Source organism: Podarcis tiliguerta (genome assembly GCF_965153285.1).
Source record: "Podarcis tiliguerta genome assembly, chromosome: 11".
NCBI lineage: Eukaryota > Metazoa > Chordata > Lepidosauria > Squamata > Lacertidae > Podarcis > Podarcis tiliguerta.
In genome coordinates this window covers 11,971,340-11,993,685 of record NC_139544.1, presented here as the reverse complement: position 1 = coordinate 11,993,685, position 22,346 = coordinate 11,971,340, and the positions used below count along the sequence as shown (strand labels likewise).

General features: G+C 45.2%; 1 protein-coding gene across 4 annotated transcripts in view; it reads right to left on the bottom strand.

Annotated features, from left to right (window-relative positions):
- Positions 1–22,346, bottom strand: part of S1PR3 (sphingosine-1-phosphate receptor 3) — a 79,589-nt gene that overhangs the window by 5,522 nt on the left and 51,721 nt on the right. Inside the window, exon 1 of one of the 4 annotated variants that reach the window (XM_083404254.1) lies at positions 12,460–12,784. The exons of 1 other annotated variant lie outside the window; for it this stretch is intronic. The gene's annotated coding sequence lies outside the window, so the exon portion shown is untranslated. 2 more of the 4 variants (XM_083404256.1, XM_083404257.1) reach the window with 2 other exon arrangements.

Below are 22,346 nucleotides of genomic sequence, written 5' to 3'. Positions count from 1 at the left end.
GGCACCCCCCCCCAAAAAAAAAATCTGTTCTGGAGTTTCCCCTAACCTCCAGAACAGATCAGGGAGTGGGGATGGTCCCTCAGAGACAGAGAAGTAGAGGAAGTCTTGTTCCACCGGCAGAAGACATTGCACTAATGGGAACAACTTTTTTGGGTACAATCCTGCAGCAATAAAACAACAACAGGGAGGGCTATTTTCCAAAATGCACAATTGGATTGAAACTCAATCTTCTTTTGTAAAACCTAAGCAAATGAATGCAATGCGGAATGATTTCCTCTGCCTTTTACAAAAGCCCTGTCCTTTCTCCCTAGAGGAAAAAATGGGACCAAAGTGGTTAAATTGCAAGTGAAAGATTTGTATTCAATAATATGTTATAACATCTAAAGGAAACCTTCTTTTGAACATTTTATAATCACTTGGTGTGTCTGTGATAATAATGATAATAATGATAATAATAATAATAATAATAATAATAATAATAATAATAATTTATTATGTATACCCTGCCCATCCAGCTGGGTTTCCCCAGCCACTCTGGGCAGCTCCCAACCATATAAAAACCATATAAATTCAAACCAGCATTGCCTATAAATATCTTTATGAACTATCTCTCAAATCCATCCATTCAGTCTGTTCCCTCTCTGGGCCATGAAGGGTATGTAAGGAATGCTTGCCTATTCCAATTCGGAAGCTGCATTCAGAATGGGAGCAGGGAAAGAGTTAGTGGCGTGCATTGTGTCCGTTCATCCTTCCCACCTCTTGCACTGAATTTGGTATTCTGTCTGGGGTAAGGTATGCTTCGGAAATGTACAGTGGTACCTCGGCTTACATACGCTTCAGGTTACAGACTCCGCAAACCCAGAAATAGTACCTTGGGTTAAGAACTTTGCTTCAGAATGAGAACAGAAATTGTGCGGCAGCGGGAGGCCCCATTAGCTAAAGTGGTACCTCAGGTTAAGAACAGTTTCAGGTTAAGAAAGGACCTTCAGAATGAATTAAGTACTTAACCCGAGGTACCACTGTATTGCTCATCCTTGGTATTGCTGCAACCTTGAAGTTGGCTTCAGAGATGGGAGTACAGCACTCCTTCCTCTTCCATGGAATTTCTGGCCATAGTAACAGTGCCAGAGGCATGTTTTATTTCAACTGTAGCTGCCCCCACAACAGAACACTGTCCTTTCCTTACAGGGGGTGGGGGTGGGGAAGAAAGCCACTTACTTATATAGAAGTTAAATCTGTCCCCTTGTGGCCAAGCTATCAAGAACCAAACTTCTCATTCTTCCAAACTCTGTTTGTCACATTAAGGTGCCCTTTAAACTTTCCTGGAACCCAAAAGGAAGGCATATTTCTCATGGCATTCCTGTAATGTTTAAAGACTGGCAACCGGACAGGCAGGGCAAATCACAGGCATTTTTGTCCATGGAATTAGCATCCGTTCTCATGGCTTCAATTCAGTGGGTACTGATCTCACACTGACCAGCTTTGCATATTTAGCCTTGAAACCAGAGTGGGGAACCTGTGGCCCTCCATATGTTACTGGGCTACAGCTCCCATAATTCCTGACCACTGGCCATGCTGGCAGGGGCTGATGGGAGTTGGAGTCCTGCAACAAGGGAATGCTATGTGATCATTGATAACACCTTTTCACCATTGAAAAGGAAAGAATCAACATCCATTGGGAAAACAACGCAGAAATATTAGATGTAGAGGATTCTTTTTTAAAGTCACAGTAATATTAGAATTGCTACATATACCACCAAAAATAATGCTTCCGTCAGCTGGTCTATTATTTTGCTGAGCAAAATGTTTGCCACCTTGTTGTTCTGTCAAAAAAAAATGATGCAGGGGCTGAAGAATGAATTAGCAACGGAGGTTTAGTGTGATGTAGTGAACAGCAGGTTGGGGTCAGATGAGGGAGATCTCTAAAGCTCACTGGATGACTGTGAGACTGTGTCTCTCAGCCTAACCTACTTATGTATGGATACAGGTTGAATCTTGAGATCTGTGGACATCTCTCATACACATAATTTCTCCAGTCCTCATTTTATCTCCACAGCCACCCTATGAAGTCATTTTCCTTATTTGGCCAAAGTGGGTGAAATTTTAAGACACAGGTGCTCCTCCGGAGATTGACAAATTGTAGACAAATAGGTCCAAGGGCTTTTATGTGGAAGAAGGAAAATCCCTGGGGCGGGGGGGGGGGGAGAGCAAGGGATTGTCTCTTGATCACACCCACAATGTACATTTGAAGCACTCCTATAACGCGGGTGGCGCTGTGGGGTAAACCACAGAGCCGAGGACTTGCCAATCAGAAGGTTGGCGGTTCGAATCCCTGCGACGGGGTGAGCTCCCATTGCTTGGTCCCAGCTCCTGCCAACCTAGCAGTTTGAAAGCATGTCAAAGTGCAAGTAGATAAATAGGTACCGCTCTGGCGGGAAGGTAAACGACGTTTCCGTGTGCTGCTCTGGTTCGCCATAAGTGGCTTATTCATGCTGGCCACATGACCCAGAAGCTGTACGCCGGCTCCCTTGGCCAATAAAGCGAGATGAGCGCCGCAACCCCAGAGTCAGTCACGACTGGTCAGGGGTCCCTTTACCTTTACCTATACCATTTTAACAATCATGGCTTCCCGCCAAGAATCCTTGAAATTCTAACTAGCTTGTGGGTTCTCAACTTAACAAATTCCAGTTCCCAGAGCAGTTTGGGAGAAGCCATGTTTGTTTAAAGTTATATCATAGTGTTTTAAAATTTATGGTGTGTATGTAACCTTGCTCTTCCTTATCTTAAAATAATGGAGAAGTAGGCAGATGGATGTCAACAGGAACAAGAACAAGGTTTGGTGGCACATAATCTTGCTTGAAGACAGGAGTGCCTGGCGTGCTCTGGTCCATGGAGTCACGAAGAGTCGGACACGACTAAATGACTAAACAACAACAACAAATCTTGCTTGTCTGTTTTTTTAAAAATTGCAGCCTTTCTTTCTGGTTTTCATGCCTGTCCTCTGACAGACTTCTAATAAGCCTTATGAGAGGATGCTAGGCACAGTAATGCTTCTGGAGTTCTGAAGAACTCTGGATTTTTTGGTTTTCTTAAAGCAGGATTTTTTTAAAAAAAACTTAAATGAAGCTTTTAATGTTTAACAGAAGCCTCCACCACAGTACTTTAACAAACAAACAAATACAGTGGTACCTCGGGTTACATACACTTCAGGTTACAGACTCCGCTAACCCAGAAATATTACCTCGGGTTAAGAACTTTGCTTCAGGATGAGAACAGAAATTGTGCTCCAGTGGTGTGGCGGCAGCAGGAGGCCCCATTAGCTAAAGTGGTGCTTCAGGTTAAGAACAGTTTCAGGTTAAGAACGGACCTCTGGAATTAAGTACTTAACCCGAGGTACCACTGTAAATCAGGCAATATTTTGCAGAGCTCATTGTGCTATAGAAACACATAGATGTAGGAAAATATAAAGCTGTAAGGTACAAAGTGCAGTGACACAAGGCATTGCAGGACCCTTGTCCAACTTGGGGAGGGGGCTATTAACATCACACTTTGACTCAGAATGAGGGAAAGATCCCTGAATCACCTTGATCCACCCCGTTATTTGCCCTCCCCACACACAGCTGATGCAAACCAAGAGCTCTTGGAAGGAAAAGTGAGATAAAAAATGTAATAAATAATAAAAGTTACTCATGTACAAAATATTAACTGTGCAGTCCCATGGCAGAATGACCATTTGCCAGAGTCATGCTAAATTATACAGTCCCATTGATAAGCTGGTTCTTTGTCAGTTGAACACAACAGGAGCAAGTCTCACATCTCACCGATGCTATAATACTCCACATAGCAACACAGAAACTTAAACAAATAAAAGACACACGGAACGTTATTTCAGCTTTCCTCTTTTTGTGTGTGGGTGGCCGTAAGCAGAAATCTTCAGACCAGAGAAAAGCAAGCACATCTAAAGTGAAAAAGCAAACATCGTATATGTTTTATGTAAGAGTTCTTCAGTGGTGAGTTATTGTGCATAATCTGTCAAGTTCCCATCACTGGCATCAATGTCTAGGACAGGACTTGGCTTTAGCTATAAATTTATGCTCTGTGTGTGTCCGCTCTGCATAGCTTTGTGACTGCAAATGCAATCTGGAGAACTGTAGCTCACAAAATGCCGTTTCTTAGAAAAAACATGCATCTTTTAAGCTGACCACTATTTGTCTTGGCTTCTATGAAATAATAATAATAATAATAATAATAATAATAATAATAATAATAGTAATAATAATAAATTATTTATATCCCGCTCTCCCCAGCCGAAGCCGGGCTCAGAGCGGCTAACAACAGTAAAATAATACAATGTTCTAAAATCATTTCATTATAAAATCAGTTCAGATCAGATTAATGGCAACCATTGGGCTAGAGTTCTGTGAGGATTTCCAAAAGAGGGGGTCAGGCTGTGCCCTGGCCAAAGGCCTGGTGGAACAGCTCTGTCTTGCAGGCCGTCATTCTTTTAGAATATAACTCTCACATATGTTATCAGCTGATTTCAATTGTGGTTTTAGCCAAGGTAACGTAAGTCATAAGGGCTTCCTTTTCATTCTCTTCAGGCTTCTTTCTAATCACTGGCCAGTTCCCAAGGTGTGCCTGGCTGCACAAAAGTCCCCAAAAGTCAAGTTAGATATTATCCAAGGCTACTTTAGCACCTGAGACAGAAAAATCACTGTCCCTTGTAGTAAAAAAAATAACATGGGAATAAATTAAGTAGCCAACAATTAGTTGCCCATTCATGACACTCAGTATTGGCTCCCCACAAAGAATGATGCAAATTGTAGTTTTTAAAAAGGTGCTTAGATTTGTTTAAAGACCCCTGTTCCCCTCACAGATCTACAATTCAGAGTGGCTTAGCAATAAATCTCTCTTCCCGGGGAACTCTGGGAGTTGTAGTTCTGTGAGGGGAACAGGGGTCTCCTCTTACAACTTTCAGTGCCATTTACAAACTACAGGTCCCAGGATTCTTTGGGGGGAAAGCCATGACTGTTTAAAGTGATAAAAGAGTACTTTAAATGTAAGCTGTTTTGAAGATGTGTTGTTGTTGTTGTTTTTACAATCAAGTGGTTTACATATTTGATGAAAATAAAAACAAACAAATAAAGCAGATGTGTCCTCAGAATCAGCTCCTAGAGGTGATGGCTTCATTTTATCTAATGGTAGGTCTCTCTCTGATGGTTGCAGTGACCTAGATGTCCAAAGTGACCTAGACGTCCAAAGGTCTTTTCAGAACAAAGCATGACAGTTATACCTTATATTCATAAAGCTCTCAGTAGATTAATCTAGAGCAGTTCTGAGGTCCACAACTGTTTAGCCAGACCTCCTTAGAAGTCGATCAATGTGCAGGCAAACCTTTATCTTACAGCCTGAAGTCATTCTTATTTCTTGAATTGCCTTCTAGCTCTTGTTATGTCGAGAGATAAATCTAAAATCCCAGGAACTGATACCGACAACCCTACCTTTCAAGTTATCTGATTTATAGGAGCCTGGGAATTTTTACCATGGCACATAAGATAACAGACTGATGATAAAAATGACATTGAAAAGAAAAACCTGAGCTTATGTTGAAAAGAAATGTCCCAGGAACTAGCCCCTTAGCAAGAGGAAGAAAGAGAATTGGTGGTGAATAAAGCTGAGCCATAGCTAAAATAAAATGGCTACCGATGTTTGGAAGACTTTAATTCCTCACATAATTTCAAAAGTATAATTGGCATGGTCCAGTTAGGCCAAAACACAACATCATTCGATGTCTTAAGTATTTCCAACGAAGTTAGAAAGAGGACAAACATCATAGAATCATAGAATCATAGAATCATAGAATCATAGAGTTGGAAGAGACCACAAGGGCCATCGAGTCCAACCCCCTGCCAAGCAGGAAACACCATCAGAGCACTCCTGACATATGGTTGTCAAGCCTCTGCTTAAAGACCTCCAAAGAAGGAGACTCCACCACACTCCTTGGCAGCAAATTCCACTGTCGAACAGCTCTTACTGTCAGGAAGTTCTTCCTAATGTTTAGGTGGAATCTTCTTTCTTGTAGTTTGGATCCAGCAGCAGCACACAGCACCATCTGTGGTACTCCAGAACTGAATTTTGGGCAGTCTCAGTAGAGTATGCTTATTTGTTAGCTGTCGGACACCTGCTGGTGAGTCTCGATAGAACTGTGTGGTAAACCAAAATAATGAACAGACAGAGTTTGTGGCAAGGAAGTGGTTTGCTGCTGTTGCCAGGGCAACTCCTCTAGCTGGCAGGAATCCACTGCAATACCCATAAAAGTAATGCATTTCCATTGAAGACTCAGGCCCCTTCCAGACATCCAGCTCATTGAGCATTCATTCTGATTTGTTGCATAAAGCGTACATGGATGCTAGATTATAGCCAGTTCCTGTGGAGCATCCGTTCTGATCTGTTTGCGGAATGGTTATATGACAACGGACATCCATCCTGCATTCACTGTGCATTGCTTGCAGGCTCCTTGCATGTCTTCCTGCTTCCTTGTTCGCCCTACACTTTTCATTGCATTTCTCCATCACCTTCCAAACCTCAAAAAGTCTGGGGCTTTTTTTGTGGGGGTGGGGGGAGGGTTGTTTGCGCTAGGGCAACAGAGCCCTTTAATCCACTTTAAAATACACAAACTGAAAGTTCCAGTATGCACTTGAATCCCTGCCACAAAATTGAGACAGTCTGAGCTTTCCAAACTGTGTGTCATGACACATTAGTGTGTCGGTTGCAGTGTGTAGGTGTGTCGTTCGAGCCCTCCCCACACTCCTCCCAGGACTGCAAAGGGGTTAGTTTAACCTCTGGTTTGCTGGTAAAACTGAATTACTGTGTTGCAAAATTATGCACGTGTCAGGGACTGGGCAGAGGAGGAATGGGGAAGACCGCCTCCCCAGCCTGACTCTTCTAGAGAAGAAGGAGACAGTTCAGAATTACAACAGGGGTTCGAGGGAGGTCACAGCTCAGAGGCAGGTGAGGGGGAAAGCTGGGAAATAATGGGGGGAGGGGGAGGAGGAGGAGGAAGAAGAAGAAGCACCAGGGAAGAAGAAGAAGAAGAAGAAGAAGAAGAAGAAGAAGAAGAAGAAGAAGAAGAAGAAGAAGAAGAAGAAGAAGTGGAGAGACAGCTGATGGACTCAGTGCCAGTGTGGTGTAGTGGTTAAGAGCGGTAGGCTCGTAATCTGGTGAACTGGGTTCGCTTCCCCACTCCTCCACATGCAGCTGCTGGGTGACCTTGGGCTAGTCAGACTTCTCTGAAGTCTCTCAGCCTCACTCACCTCACAGAGTGTTTGTTGTGGGGGAGGAAGGGAAAGGAGATTGTTAGCCACTTTGAGACTCCTTAGGGTAGTGATAAAGCGGGATATCAAATCCAAACTCTTCAGTGTCTTTAGAAAGCATTCCAGACCCCCCTCTCCCAGAACACGGCAAGCCTTGAAAGTAGGAGAGCAAAGAGCTCAAAGGCAGAGGGCACACCTCAGCATTCATAGTGATGACGCATGAAGCAATAGGAAGGGGGTGGAGACGTCATTACTCCGCGAATATTGAATAAAAAAGCATTGGTAAGATGCAACCTACCAGGGGTGTGGGGATCCTCTGACGCCTGACAACATGTCTAAGAAGTGTGTCACCAACATGCAAAGTTTGGGAAGCTGTGCATTAGACAATGATACATATGATGAGTCTGACAGGCCAATGCATAACCGGTGTCCATTTGAAACAGTGGCACCAACTGCAGGGAACCTCAAAAATTTTGCTGTGGGTGTTCATCCTCCACCCCCTGCCACTGACACCACATGCCGCACCCTGCCACTGCCCACCTTACCTCTGGCTCTCCAGTGCCACTGCAGCAACTGGGCCCGGGCCTGCCCACCATTAAAATGGCAATGTCCATCAACTTTGGGGTCCCTGCCCCCACAAATATTTTATTGGAGGGGGGCAGCAAAGGGAACTTGGTCCCTAAGAGTTGGCTCTTATGTATGTAAGTAAGGCTCCTTTCCTAGGGATGTGAACCCTCATCTCTCCAAGCATCCTTCCCCATGGAGGAATCCTAGGCATGCACATCTAAGGTTGCCATATTTTGAAGAGCAAAACAAGAGGACACATTTGCCAACTTCTGCTTTTAACTATGGATCACTATGACGACTCTACCCATGAAAAAGAGGACATATGGCAACTTTTAATAGCCCTCCCACTGCTCTCAGGTTGAGAACTGATCACCTACTGGTCAATATTTGGTTGGCATCTTTTTCTTTATTTATCCGGACAACTCTGGGGTTGCGGCACTCATCTCGCTTTATTGGCCGAGGGAGCTGGCGTACAGCTTCCGGGTCATGTGGCCAGCATGACTAAGCTGCTTCTGTTGAACCAGAGCAGCGCACGGAAACGCCGTTTACGTTCCCGCCAGAGCGGTACCTATTTATCTACTTGCCTTTGTGCTTTCCAACTGCTAGGTTGGTAGGAGCAAGGACTGAGCTCACCCTGTCGCGGGGATTCAAACCGCCAACCTTCTGATCAGCAAGCCCTAGGCTCTGTGGTTAAACCCACAGCGCCACCCGCGTCCCTTTTTCGACAAAGTAATAATTATAAATAAATAAGAATAAAAATGCACCACCACTGAGACCATGCCATTGTAACTATCCAAAATTACAACACCTCTTGCAATAGTTTGACCCCTTTCCTTTTTAACAGTACAAATTCTACAAACGCCCTCCATATCTCCTCAAAATCATTTCTCCTGCATATTCCCCGTCTTACCTTAATGGTACATGTTAATTTATCATTAGTAGCTATATCCCACACCTCTTTATACCATTCTTCCATTTTATATTCTGCTTGCCCCTTCCACTTCCTGGCTATAATAATTTGTGCAGCTGTCAATAAATTTGTGAGCAAGTCCTTCATAGCCTGCGAACCTCCCACCCCATCGTAAATTGGTAATAATGCTACTTCTGGACTTTTGGTCAGCTTTAACCCAGTGATTTCTGTTATCTCCTTAAACACCCTTTGGTTGGCATCTAATGGGTGAGGCTAGCCATTGTATTCTTGGAGGTGGCTTACACCTCTGATCTCACGAGTACTGGGTGACTCTGAAGTCCCCCTTTGTTTTATTTAATTAGTTCCCATGAGTAGGCATGATGGAGAAGGAACATGTGTGGGTTATGAACATAACACAGGAAGCTGTGGTCCTGCAGATGTTACACTGCAACCCCATAAGCCCCAACCAGTATGGCTAGCATGGCCAGTGGCCAGGGATGATGGGAGGTGTAGGCAACAATCTGGAGGGCCACAGTCTCCCCACCCCTAACTGAACACAACATTCTCAGGGAACCCAACATTAGTTTTTTATATATATAATTTTTATTAAATTTTTTGTTTTACAATTTAAAGCACTAATTTATACATCCTTAAGCTATCAATGACTTCCCTTCTTCTTTTTCCATGGTTCATTTTACATATCATAAATCCCTGCATATTTTACAGAAACTATACCATTCACTATCCCATTATTACACCCATCATAACCTATTTACATTGCTGAATTTATCTTAATGCTGCCAGCGTTTTCAGCTGTACACAATTATTTCCCATATATTCAATAAACATTTTCCAGTCTCCTCTAAACTTATGTTCTTCTTGTTCTCTTATACTATATGTTAAGTCTGCAAGTTGTGCATATTCTGTCAACTTAAGTTGCCATTCTTCTTTGGTTGGGACCTCGCTTGTTTTCCATTTTTGGGCCGCAGTAGTAGCATACATAAATAGTCTTTTTTGACACCTGGGAATTTCCCTCTGACAACAAAAAGGACTCTGGTTTTTTGGGAAAGGTACTTTTAAACATTTTCCCCGATTCATTATATATCATTTCCCAGTACTCTTTACGCCACATATGAAAGAACGTTCCCTCAAAGTTTTTGCATCTCCAAGAACCCAACATTACTTTTCAGAGGTTCTCCAGAAAGCCATAAAATCACAGAAGGTTTGAGAGTTAAACCACAGCAATCAAGTTGTGTACTGGGATAATACTAGAATGAATGGGTGGGTAGTTAGGAACATGGAAACATAGCTTGATACATTCAGGTTTCACATCACAGCTGGGTTTTGTGACTGTGAATGTTTCTTGTGTGCACTGGTAATTTGAATCAATATTGAGTGATTAGCAAGACTTGGTGAACCACTATAATTTGCAGGTTTTAGGGCCCAGCCAAAGGGAACCCCTACCAAAATGAAATTGGGGGAGGGAGATGGTTGAGTGCAGTGCTCCCTTTCCTCTACAACAATCATGTGAACTGCAGAGAAATTTAAAATGCAGGAGGCTGCATAACAAACAGAAGGGCCCATCATGTCTGTAGCCTAAGTACTTTGGGGTGGTGTTTGGCACATTTGTGGACATTGGCAACAGAGAGCTCAGATCCTTTCATCTAGCTCTAGTTCCTGAGGCATAGCTAAAATAAGATAGAACACTAATTTGAAAGGACACCCCTTATTTAAGGAGACCGTCTCATACTCTAAAACACCACAATCCCATAACATGTAATGGGCAGCCTTTATTTCCATACTTTACACTCCCAGAGACCATAATGGGTGTTCTCAATTTCAGATGCCACAGTTCCACCACGAGCTCTTACTTTGGAAATCTTGGCTAGTCTGAACCTCTAGAAATTGCTTTATTCTTCTCCTCTGGTCCAGATTCCTCAATCCCAACTGTCTCTTATTAGCAGAGCCATTTCTTATTACTATTTTGTTAACACACGGAAGTAATAATAATCGTGAACTGACCTTTCCCTGGTTAATTTACATACCTCCCCACAGGGAACACCCACAAGTCCCCTATTTTGCACATTAACCTGGAAGTACAAAAGAGGGTCGGGCTTTGGGGCACTTCCTGTAAAGTGCACAGTGGACAACTGGGTGTGGCTTTTTTGTAGAATGATAGAATCACAGAATTGTAGAGTTGGAAGGGACCCAATGGGTCACCTATGATGCAGGAATCAGAGCTAATCACAGTTTAAATCAGAGCTTTCCAAACTTTTCATGTTGGTGACACACTTCTTAGACATGCATAATTTTGCAACACAGTAATTCAGTTTTACTAGCAAACCAGAGGTTAAACTAACCCCTTTCCAGCCCCGGGAGGAGCACGGGGAGCGTTCTTACGACACACCTACACACTGCAGCCGACACACTAATGTGTCACGACACACAGTTTGGAAAGCTCTGGTTAAAATGATCCCACAGTGTAAATGATCGATGAGAGCCTGTTCATCTCATGTTCTCTCTTCCTTGCTGCTATGTTTCCCCAGAAGCCAGCTGCATGATCAGTTCACCCACATGTCTAATCCCCAAGCCACATGGTGAGGGCACTGATCTCTGCCAACCCAAACCTCAGGATGGAGACCAGGGTTGTGTACACACATGCATGTTGAGCCAGCAACATGTACAAAAAAAGACCATCAAGAATAGCTAGGGATGGCCACAGGCACCCAGTGGTACTCACACACCCTTTAGGAGTGAATAATAATCATAGAATCATAGAGTTGAAAGGGACCACACCGGTCATCTAGTCAACGCCCCTTCGACGCAGGAAACCTTTGCCCAACATGGGGCTCACATCCACAACCCTGAGATTTAGAGTCTCATGCTCTACCAAACTGGGTGCTACTTTTGTTTCTCGCTGTAGCTCGGCATCCCAAAATACAAAAGCTCTGGGAAAACCTGGTCGGGCAAGATCTTGCAGGAAGCCAGTTCTTCCCGCACCCTTTTTAACAGCGCGATTCTTCAGCATCCCAAGTAATTTGGAGACCCATCAGTCACCATCCCCGTTGCTTTCAGTGGCGAAGTCTTCCAAGACAAACAGCTTTGCAGCCAAAGAGACACACGCGCGCGCACATGCAACTCAACTTTTACGAGTCAAATGAACAAACTGAGCAGAAGCAGCAGAAAGCAGGTGAGGAAAAGTTTTAGATGAGGCCCCTGCTTTCTCTCCCTTTGTAGTTTATTATTATAACTATCATCAACGCACCACCACCGCCAGTTAAGTCTCCCAGCAGTTGACGATGGTGGGAGCGCTGCAAACTTTTACAGACTCCTGAGGCAAAATGGTAATACAAACCACGCTGCGGGAAAAGGATGGCCAGTCCTTGTCACATCGCAGGAGGGCAATGCTGAGCCGACCATTACCCCCCCCCCCAGATCCCTAGGACTCACGACTCCCCCCCCCCCAAATCCCGATCCCCAACCTGTTGGCACTAATTCGAATGACAGAACACTGACGTGTAAACGGCACCCCAAACGTCAGCCGAGAGTCCCCTGGCGTTCCATCCCCAAGCGGCTCGCACTAATTCGGATTACAGACCACTGCCGTGTAAACGGCACCCCAAACTTCGCGGAGCCTCCCGGCGTTCCATCCCGCGCGCCTCCGCTCACCTCGCTCCGACGCGGCTCCCTGCCCGGGGCGCCACATCCTGAGACGTTCGGAGCGCCTTATATACCCGGAGTCCGGCGCTCTTTCCGGCCGATCGTCCCCTTTCCCCCTTCCCGGCTCTTGGCCAGAGCGTGGATCCAATTGATCCCGCGGGCGCTGCGCTGTTGGAGAGCCCGCCGTCCCGTGCAAGCGCGGCCAACTTCCCCGGCAGCCTGCGAGGAGATGCTGAAGCTGCTGCTGCTGCCGCCGCCCGCCCCCTCCTCGGGCTCCTCCCTCGCGAGGTCGCCCCCGCTCCATGTCCTGTTTCACACACCCCATCTCGGCCCTTTCTGCTCCCTGCTGCGCTCCGTCTACATTCCTTCTCCGGCCAGCCTCCCCTCCTCCAACGCGCCTCCCAGGATCGCATCTCGCCCACCCTCTGCTCGCCTGTCTCACCCCCGTCGCTCCCGCTCGACTCTCTTGTTTCCCATCCGTGGCAATTCCAGAAGGCTGTCGGACCCGAGGCGCATGGACTGGGAAGAGAGCCCCCTTGCATGTCAGCGGGGCTGGGTGAAAAAAGGAAACGTCTCTACCTGCGAGGCTCTCCCAGCTCAGGCAGCAATCCCATGCACACTTAACCAGGGAATTATAGAACTGTAGGCACCAGAGAGTCATCTAGCCCAGCCCCCTGCAATCCAGGAATCTTTCATCCCAAATCGGGCTTGAACCCACGACCTTCAGATTAAGAGTCTCATGCCCTGCCCACTGAGCAATCCTGGCTGGTTAATTCACTTGTCCAAGTCCCTTTTGGGGTTGTAGCTGGCAAGCACTAACCAGGAGAGGGGATTTCAATTGCTTTTTTTTTTTTTTAATGGAAAGAGATAGTTGTTAGCATATAGGCTAGCATATTTAATTTTTAAGAACTTCAGATAATAATAATAATGATGATGATGATGATGATGATGATGATGATGATTTTATACCCTGGCTGGGTTTCCCCAGCCACTCTGGGTGGCTTCCAACAGAACATTAAAATACAATAACCTATTAAACATTAAAAGCTTCCCCAAACAGGGCTGCCTTCAGATGTCTTCTAAAGGTCTGGTAGTTTTTCTCTTTGACATCTGGTGGGAGGGCGTTCCACAGGGCAGGTGCCATTACTGAGAAGGCCCTCTGCCTGGTTCCCTGTAACTTGGCTTCTCGCAGCAAGGGAACCACCAGAAGGCCCTCGGCGCTGGACCTCAGTGTCTGGACAGAATGATGGCGGTGGAGACGCTCCTTTTAAAGTAGCTTTAAGTGTATGCATATCATGAATTGTGCATATGTTGATCTAGTTTCTCCTAGGGTTGGCAACATAACTATTTTGAGCAGGTTCTATTGGCAACACAGTGTTCTACCACATCCTGCTGGGGCTACAAATGCCAGAGGATGTTATGGTTTCTTCTATGTCCATTCTTGGAAAAATGGAGTCTATTATTATTAGAGACTATTGGTTGCTGTTAATCCTTAAGTAGACATTCACTTTGGATCAAGTTAATAACCCATCTACCTGTAGTTAAACATCCAGGATCAACTCCCACCCGGAAACCAATGTCCCCACTGCGGAAGGACGTGTGGATCCAGAATTAGCCTCCACAGTCACGGACTCACTGTTAGGACTGTGTTTATGGAAGATCATCTTACCTGGCTATGAGTGATCTCTAAAGAAGAAGATTCAAAACCATTGCTGACTCCATCTGTGGATGCAAATCTTAGCCATTGTGGTTAGTAGCTTTCGGTAGCCCTTTCCTCCATGAATTTGTCAAATTCATAGTTTGTGGAAGATAGTAGATAGTTGCATGAAGAAGATGTGAACAGGTAAAATGGCCAAGGCAAGACGCATGGCAGGGCAAAGAATCTTGGGGTTCATCCACACTTTCGCTTGAGCTGCATTTTGATCACATCCTGTACCAGCAAATTCCCCCAGGCCCAAGGGCTTTCTATTTTGCTCTCTGGCTGTGCCTTGCAAAAGTCCAATCTTGTGCCCTTGAACTGAAGTGCAGCAAAGCAAAATCCCTTGCATCTGATAGGATCTGATTCGACAGGTAGTGTCAGGTTTTTGCAAGGCAAAAGAGAAGCTCTCTCAGAGAAGCTCTTGGACAGCGGGTGGGGGAATGGTAACTGGTACGCAGCACGATCAAAATATGGGTCAAACAAATCTGCCCTTAATTTCACAGATATGCTCCTCTGAACTACCCAGGAATGAGACCAGGAACAGGTCGCAGGGGCTAACTTGATAAAGGCATGGACCATTAGGAACAACAACAACAACTTATTGATACCCCCATCTGGCTGGGTTTCCCCAGCCACTCTGGGTGGCTCCCATCATCATCATCAGGTGACAAAACATCAAACATCAAACATTAAATGACATATGATGGGAGGGCGTTCCACAGGACTGGTGCCACTACCAAGAAGGCCCTCTGCCTGGTTCCCCGTAACCTCACTTCTCGTGGTGAGGGAACTGCCAGAAGGCCCTTGGAGCTGGACATTTGTTCTAGGCTGAACGATGGGGGTGGAGACGCTCCTTCAGGTCTACTGGGCCGAGGTCGTTTAGGGCTTTAAAGGTCAGCACCAACACTTTGAATTGTGCTCAGAAATGTACTGGGAGCCAATGTAGGTCTTTCAGGACTGGTGTTATATGGTCCCAGTGGCTACTGCCAGTCACCAGTCTGGCAGCCGCATTCTGGATTAGTTTCTAGTTTCTAACTAGACCACTTTGGCAAGACAGTCCGCGGGCAGGTAGGGTCTCAGCCTGTGTACCAGGTGGAGCTGGTAAACAGCTGTCCTGGACACAGAATTGACCTGCGCCTTCATGGACAGCTGTGAGTCCAAAATGATTCCCAGGCTGCGCACCTGGTCCTTCAGGGGCACAGAAAAGGAATTGAAAATAAAACTGCTGGTATCACAACGTCACTATGAAATTCTATGGTGCCACCACATCTGGAGTACTGTGTAGTGATCTGCTCACCCCTCCCCAAAAAGGATATTGTAGACTTGAGAAAGGTTCGAAAAGGGAGCAATCGGAAAGATCAGGGTTTGGAGCATCTCTTCTATAAAGAAAAGTAGCCACAATCGGAGGCTTTTTAGTTTAGAGGAAAGTAAAGTAAAAGGAGACCGGATAGGGATGTGTAAAATTATGCATGGTGGAATTGCTTCTTCACACAGCAGATAGTGTGACATGATGGAATCTGCTCCCATAGGAGACAGTGATGTCCACCAACTTGGCTGGCTTTAAAAGAGGATTAGACAAATTCAGGGAGAAGGTTGCAAGTAGCCTTCTTGAGTACCAGTTTCTGGGACCGCACAACCAGGGAAAGTGTTATTGTGCTCCTGTTCTACTTTTGGCCTTCCCATGGGCATTTGACTGACCATGGTGAGATCATGATGCTGGACATTTGGCCTGAAGAAGCAGGAACCTTCTGATTCTCATAAACTGCATTGAACTTGAGTAAAGTATTAGGATTGTGTGGCACCTCTGTCTAATGGAAAAGCAACATTGGCTTAGTATGTCACAGAAACATGCAAACTGGCCTCGTAGCAGGTCTGGCAATTTGTTCATATACTGTAGCTCAGTATTGCCTATCTTGACTGCTAGATAATAGAGTCTCAGGCCCAGAGGGTCTCTCCCAGCCCCTGATACCTTCTTCCTTTTTAAACTGAAAGTGCCAGAAATCGAACCTGGAACTTCCCCTTCCAACTTCTCCTCTCATTATTCCCGCATCCTCATTTTGTAGAGTCCAATCCAGGCTTTCTCAACCTCGTCCCTCCAGATGTTTTGAGTCTACAATTCTCATCATCCCTGACCACTGGTCCTGCTAGCTAGGGATCATGGGAGTTGTAGGCCAAAAACATATGGGGGCTGAGGTTGAAGAAGCCTGGTCCAATCCAACCCCCTGCAATGCAGAATATGCATTGATCCTGCAACCCGGGCATTATCAGCACCATGCTTCTTCCCCTCTTCCATTCCTCCCACCTCTTGCCTTTTGGGTCCCTGTAAACCTTTGCCTCAAATTGGTCCAGCTGCTGCTGTTAAAACGGTGTGAATCTGGTTTGATTCAGCCAGCGTTGATCATCTTTATATTGTTTTAAGCTGGTGGTTAAAAAGCATGGACCACATCTGCTCTGACCATCAGCTATGCTGAATGGGGCTAATGGAAGCTGGAGTTCAGCCGCATCTGAAGGGCCGTGGTTTAGTCATCCCTGAACACACACACACACACACCAGAACAAAAAGTTTGTCCAATTCTTGGCACTTTTCTGCTGCCTCCATTGAGTTTAGCATCGCTCCTTGCATTTACTGAAATATCTCAAGGGCCCAATAGGGGCAGCACAAACACGATGTGCGAAGCTGCTATTTTAGCATGTTGTTGTTGTTGAAACAGTAGCCTCAGAGCAAAGCCAATGCACTGCTAGTCTCTGACTTTTACTCCACAGTAGACCCTTGCCAGAGGCCAAGCTGACCGTGTTAGGGACGCTGAATTCTGGGAAGTCTGCGCAGATTTCGGGCACACTGACAGCACGGCTGAAAAGATCCGCTGTGAGACCAGTTCCAGCCGAATGCATCACTGCATCAGAGGCTGCAAAGTGTGTGAATTTGTCTAAAGGGCTCCTTTGGGGGGAGTGTTACTGCGTGGACACGCTGGGCCATTGTACGGCACAAATGATGTTTCAACCCATTAATCACGCCCATTCATTTTCCTGCTGTCACCACTTCGGGATCTCCCATCTCAAATAAAATGCTCTTTCCCCCATCACCTTTCAAAAAGGAATTTTCTTCTGGTTGTCTCCTCGTCTCCACTGGAAGTAACAGAAGAGGGGGTGGAACTGCAAGACGTAATGGTCTTCGTGAGTACAGAGCACCTTTCTACGCACGTAATGTAAAGAAGCATAGATGCAAGCAGGAAACTGTGGTCCTGACCATCTCCACTATGGTTGCTATACAAGTTCAACCAGCATGCATAGAGGAGGAACTGTGCTAGCTAGCTAGCTAGCTGTTTGTTTGTTTGTTTGTTTGGCTGAGCAATTTATATACTGCTTAACCACAATATTCTGTAAGCGGCTTTCAAGATACAGTGCCCAATGATAAAAACTAGTTAAATCTCTAAAATCGCTTCAGTTTAATTGCATTGGACTTGACTAGATGGTCAAGCAGCTAATTCCCACAGAACTGGGTTCAGAGCCTTGGGCAAATAAATCTAGGGTTGTGCACAGGGTTTTTTTTTCCAGCTGGAACTCACTGGAAATCAGTTATGGCACCTCTCAGCCATTGCTATTATAAGAGAGGAAGGGAGAAGTTCATGGTGAGTGCAGGCACCTCTTTTTCTAGAAAAATAGCACTGGTTGTGCACCAGATTAAGAAGAAGAAGAAGAAGAGGAGGAGGAGGAGGAGGAGGAGGAGGAGGAGGAGGAGGAGGAGGAGTTTGGATTTGATATCCCGCTTTATCATTACCTGAAGGAGTCTCAAAGCGGCTCACATTCTCCTTTCCCTTCCTCCTTTCCTCCCCCACAACAAGCACTCTGTGAGGTGAGTGGGGCTGAGAGACTTCAGAGAAGTGTGACTGGCCCAAGGTCACCCAGCAGCTGCATGTGGAGGAGCGAAGACGCGAACCCTGCACCAGATTATGAGTCTACCACTCTTAACCACTACAGCATACCGACTCTGAACAGAATTGAGCTGATTCAGGTGGAATCAGGCTTCAGTCGAGTTGGATTGAGACAGCCCAGGCTCACCGTCGGGTGCGGTGGGGTGGTGGGTGGGGGAAAAGGAGAGGCAGTTTACAAAAGGACTTTCAAATAGCCGCACACTGTGCTTTGGCTGCACACACCTGTTCCCAGCAGGAAATCCCAGATTAGGCCCCAAATCGGGTCAGGGAAGGGGGAGTCCTAAACTTCTTTCAAAGTTACCACCGAGACCATATAACACCGGTCTTGAAAGACCTACATTGGCTCCCAGTACATTTCTGAGCACAATTCAAAGTGTTGGTGCTGACCTTTAAAGCCCTTGATGGGAAAAGCCAATCGATCAGTGAGTGAGTGAGTACAAAATGTTACATTGGAAGCGGACGATTGTTGGAAATGGGACTTGTTGAGGAAGTATAGTCAAAGGATAGAGGAAATAAAATCAAATGACAAGTATTTGGATGGGATAGGAGAATGCAATGGACACAACAGGGATAAGAATAGAGAATTGGCACTTGGATCGAGAGAGCTGTGATACTGTTGGAACATTGCCTGTCCTAAATGAAGTGGTTTGTGGTACGCATTTTCCAGCTCCTTGAATTAAGCTACCATTGTGGGTTCCAGAAAGCAGCACACACTGAGGTTTCTCCAAGGCCCAATTTGCTAGTGCTTAACTTTGCCTTTTATCTTAAGACAGTTGTCTGTCTAGTTGGGTTTTGATAGTTTGGTTAAAAAATAAAAGGATGCCTAGATCCAGGTTTGGAGCAAGCACTCTTGAGAACCCCAGCAGAGATTTTTAAATCAGAAAACATGCAGCAAAGCAAAGCCTGGAAATATAGACCGCTAGAACTTTAAAATATCCCCTTCTGTGTTTCTTCCAAAGTTACCCACTTCTGTTAGCCTAACAAGAGACCACACGTTTAGTAAGTTTTAAATGGCTTACTCAACAAACTCTTCAAAGGTCAGATTCAAGTGCTTTTCTGTACAGCAGCAAGAAAAGACAGGCAGATAACTTAGTTTCAAAAATTGCAAATGTTTCTGGAACGTGTGCAGAGGAAAGCAACCAAATGATCAAGGGTCTGGAAATTAAGCCTTAGGAGGAACACTCGGAGGAGCTGTGTGTTTAGCCTGGAAAAGAGGAGATTGAGAGGAGATATGATTGTTGTTTAGTCATTTAGTCGTGTCCGACTCTTCGTGACCCCATGGACCCTCCATGCCAGGCCCTCCTGTCTTCCACTGCCTCCCACAGTTTGGTCAGACTCATGTTTGTAGCTTTGAGAACACTGTCCAACCATCTCATCCTCTGTCATCCCCTTGTCCTTGTGCCCTCAATCTTTCCCAACATCAGGGAGTCTTGTCTTCTCATGAAGTGGCCAACGTATTGGAGCCTCAGCTTCAGGATCTGTCCTTCCAGTGAGCACTCAGGGCTGATTTCCTTCAGAATGGATAGGTTTGATGTTCTTGCAGTCCATGGGACTCTCAAGAGTCTCCTCCAGCACCATAATTCAAAAGCATCAATTCTTTGGTGCTCAGCCTTTGATGAAATGATATGAGGATATGATATGATATGATATGATAGCCATCTTCAAATATCTTTTTTTTGGGGGGGGGGATATTTTTTATTAGGAATTTCAACATAACAGTTCATCAAAAACACATCATCCTCATTTTTTCTCCCCATTTTCCCCTCCCTGCTCCCCAAGAAAGAAAAACTCACCCTCTCCCCCCCCCCGGACTTCCCTCAGCTTCTCTCTCTGGTTTTTCAGCACATGTTATTCTCTGCATGTTATAAAATTGTAAAGATCCTTAATTTATTTATCTATATGTTACCAATAAAAAGTTTCTGAGTGTTTATTCAAAACCTGCCAAGGAGTCCAATTCATTTTGTTGTTTCTTTAAGTACTTTGTAAAAGGTTCCCATTCTTCTTTAAAGTCACAGTTGTCCTTATCACGTAGTTTATGTGTCAACTTCACCAATTCCACATAGTCTATCAGTTTCTCTTGCCACAGTTCTTTGGTCGGGATTTCTTCATTCTTCCATCCTTGTGCTATTAAGACTCTTGCTGCCGTTGTCGCATACATGAAGATGTATTTTAATTTCCTTGGCAGGTCTTTCCCTACAATCCCTAACAAAAATGCTTCAGGCTTTTTTTTTTTGCAAATGTTAATTGGAGCCCAATCTTCAAATATCTTAAGGGCTGTCAAAGGGAAGAGGGGGCTGCTTGTTTTCTCCTGATCTGGATGGTAGGATTTGAACCAATGGTTTCAAGTTACAAGAAAGGAGATTCCAACTACCGTAAGCCTTCAGAAAAACTTTCTGACACTAAGAGCTGTTTGGAGCACCCATCATCTCACTCATTTGTAGTGTTGTGCCCATAGCACTACCGTGTTCCAACTCACTTCAGGCTATATTTTGGATAGGATATTGACTGTGGAAAGGCATTCTGCCTCTATTTCAGTGATCCTTGACAGTGACTTACGAATCCTACCATTCCTGGTGATGGAACATTTATCTGATTCTTATTAGTTTGTGACTCCATGCACATATTATATGTCTTCTGTTTATGAATTTTGATACAGTATAGTGTTATAAAAATATTGTCAGTATATGATTAGCTGACATATTGCTTGTGTTTGTTCAGAGTAATAGCTGTTTGGCAGTGGAATAGACTCCCACGAGAGGTGGTGGACTCTCCTTCCTTGGAGGTTTTTAAGCAGATGTTGGATGGCCGTCTATCATAGATGCTTTAGTTGAGATTCCTGCATTGCAGGGGGCTGGACTAGATGGCCCTTGGGTCCATTCCAACTCTAAGACTGTGATTCTAAATTATTTTTACAGTGGTTCAGGTTAAGAACAGTTTCAGGTTAAGAACGGACCTCCAGAATGAATTAAATACTTAACCCAAGGTACCACTGTATAGAAATACAAATATGGCTTGCTAAAGCCATGCGGTCCTGACTTGGAGCAACCAGCCCAGATGTCCTTCCTGGTCGGGTTCACATGGTGGGAGGAAAAAGAGTTTAGTGACCCTTCCTCCCAAGGTGTGACCTAGCTAAGCCTAGCAGGACAGCTTACTCTATGGTCTTAACCCCTGCATGCATTAATTAGAGTCAAGCATGCTACGGTTTATTTTTATGTCAGCAGATTGTGGACCTTGGAATTTATAAGAAACATTTCTCTGTATCAGAGCAGCCAGGCCAATGGCAATTACTTTAACTTGCAACTCTCAATGAACTCTTTGAGTACAACATCTGCACTAATACATTATCTTTAATAATGTATTAAAGGTAAAGGTACCCCTGCCCGTACAGGCCAGTCTTAACAGACTCTAGGGTTGTGCGCCCATCTCACTGAAGAGGCCGGGGGCCAGCGCTGTCCGGAGACACTTCCGGGTCACGTGGCCAGCGTGACATCGCTGCTCTGGCGAGCCAGAGCCGCACACGGAAATGCCGTTTACCTTCCCGCTAGTAAGCGGTCCCTATTTATCTACTTGCACCCGGGAGTGCTTTCGAACTGCTAGGTTGGCAGGTGCTGGGACCGAACAACGGGAGCGCACCCCGCCGCGGGGATTCGAACCGCCGACCTTTTGATCGGCAAGTCCTAGGCGCTGAGGCTTTTACCCACAGCGCCACCCGCGTCCCAATAATGTATTAGTTACTCCCATAGAGCCCCATAGAGTTTCAGCATTCTACCCCTTCATTTCCATAACACCACTACAATAATAATTTTATTATTCATATGCTGCCCATCTGACTGGGTTGCCCCAGTCATTTTGGGCAGCTCCCAACAAAATATTAAAAACACTGATGCCTCCCCATTTTTAGGGAAGGTTTCAGGAGTCCAGGTTCCCCACTAGATAACACAGTAAGCGTAGGTAATTAAAAAGGAGGATTTACTGCAAAAACAAACAGATAGCTCTGGACGGCTCTAACAAAGCCTCCGGCATCATTACTCAAGATGACCCTTCTGAAGACTCCTTCCAGGGATGACAGAAGATATCGAACTTACGACCCTTACGTCTCTTGTTTTGCTTCCTATCTAACAGCCCTCCCATTCACGGACTCTTCAGACTTAGTGGAACAGCTCCCACCTCTTCCTTTTCTGAGAGGCTGTCTCTGAGACTGTTCGTGCCTTTTTGTGCTTCCTGTGAGCTTTGACTGCGTTCTAGCCTGCTCTCAGCTACTGCCT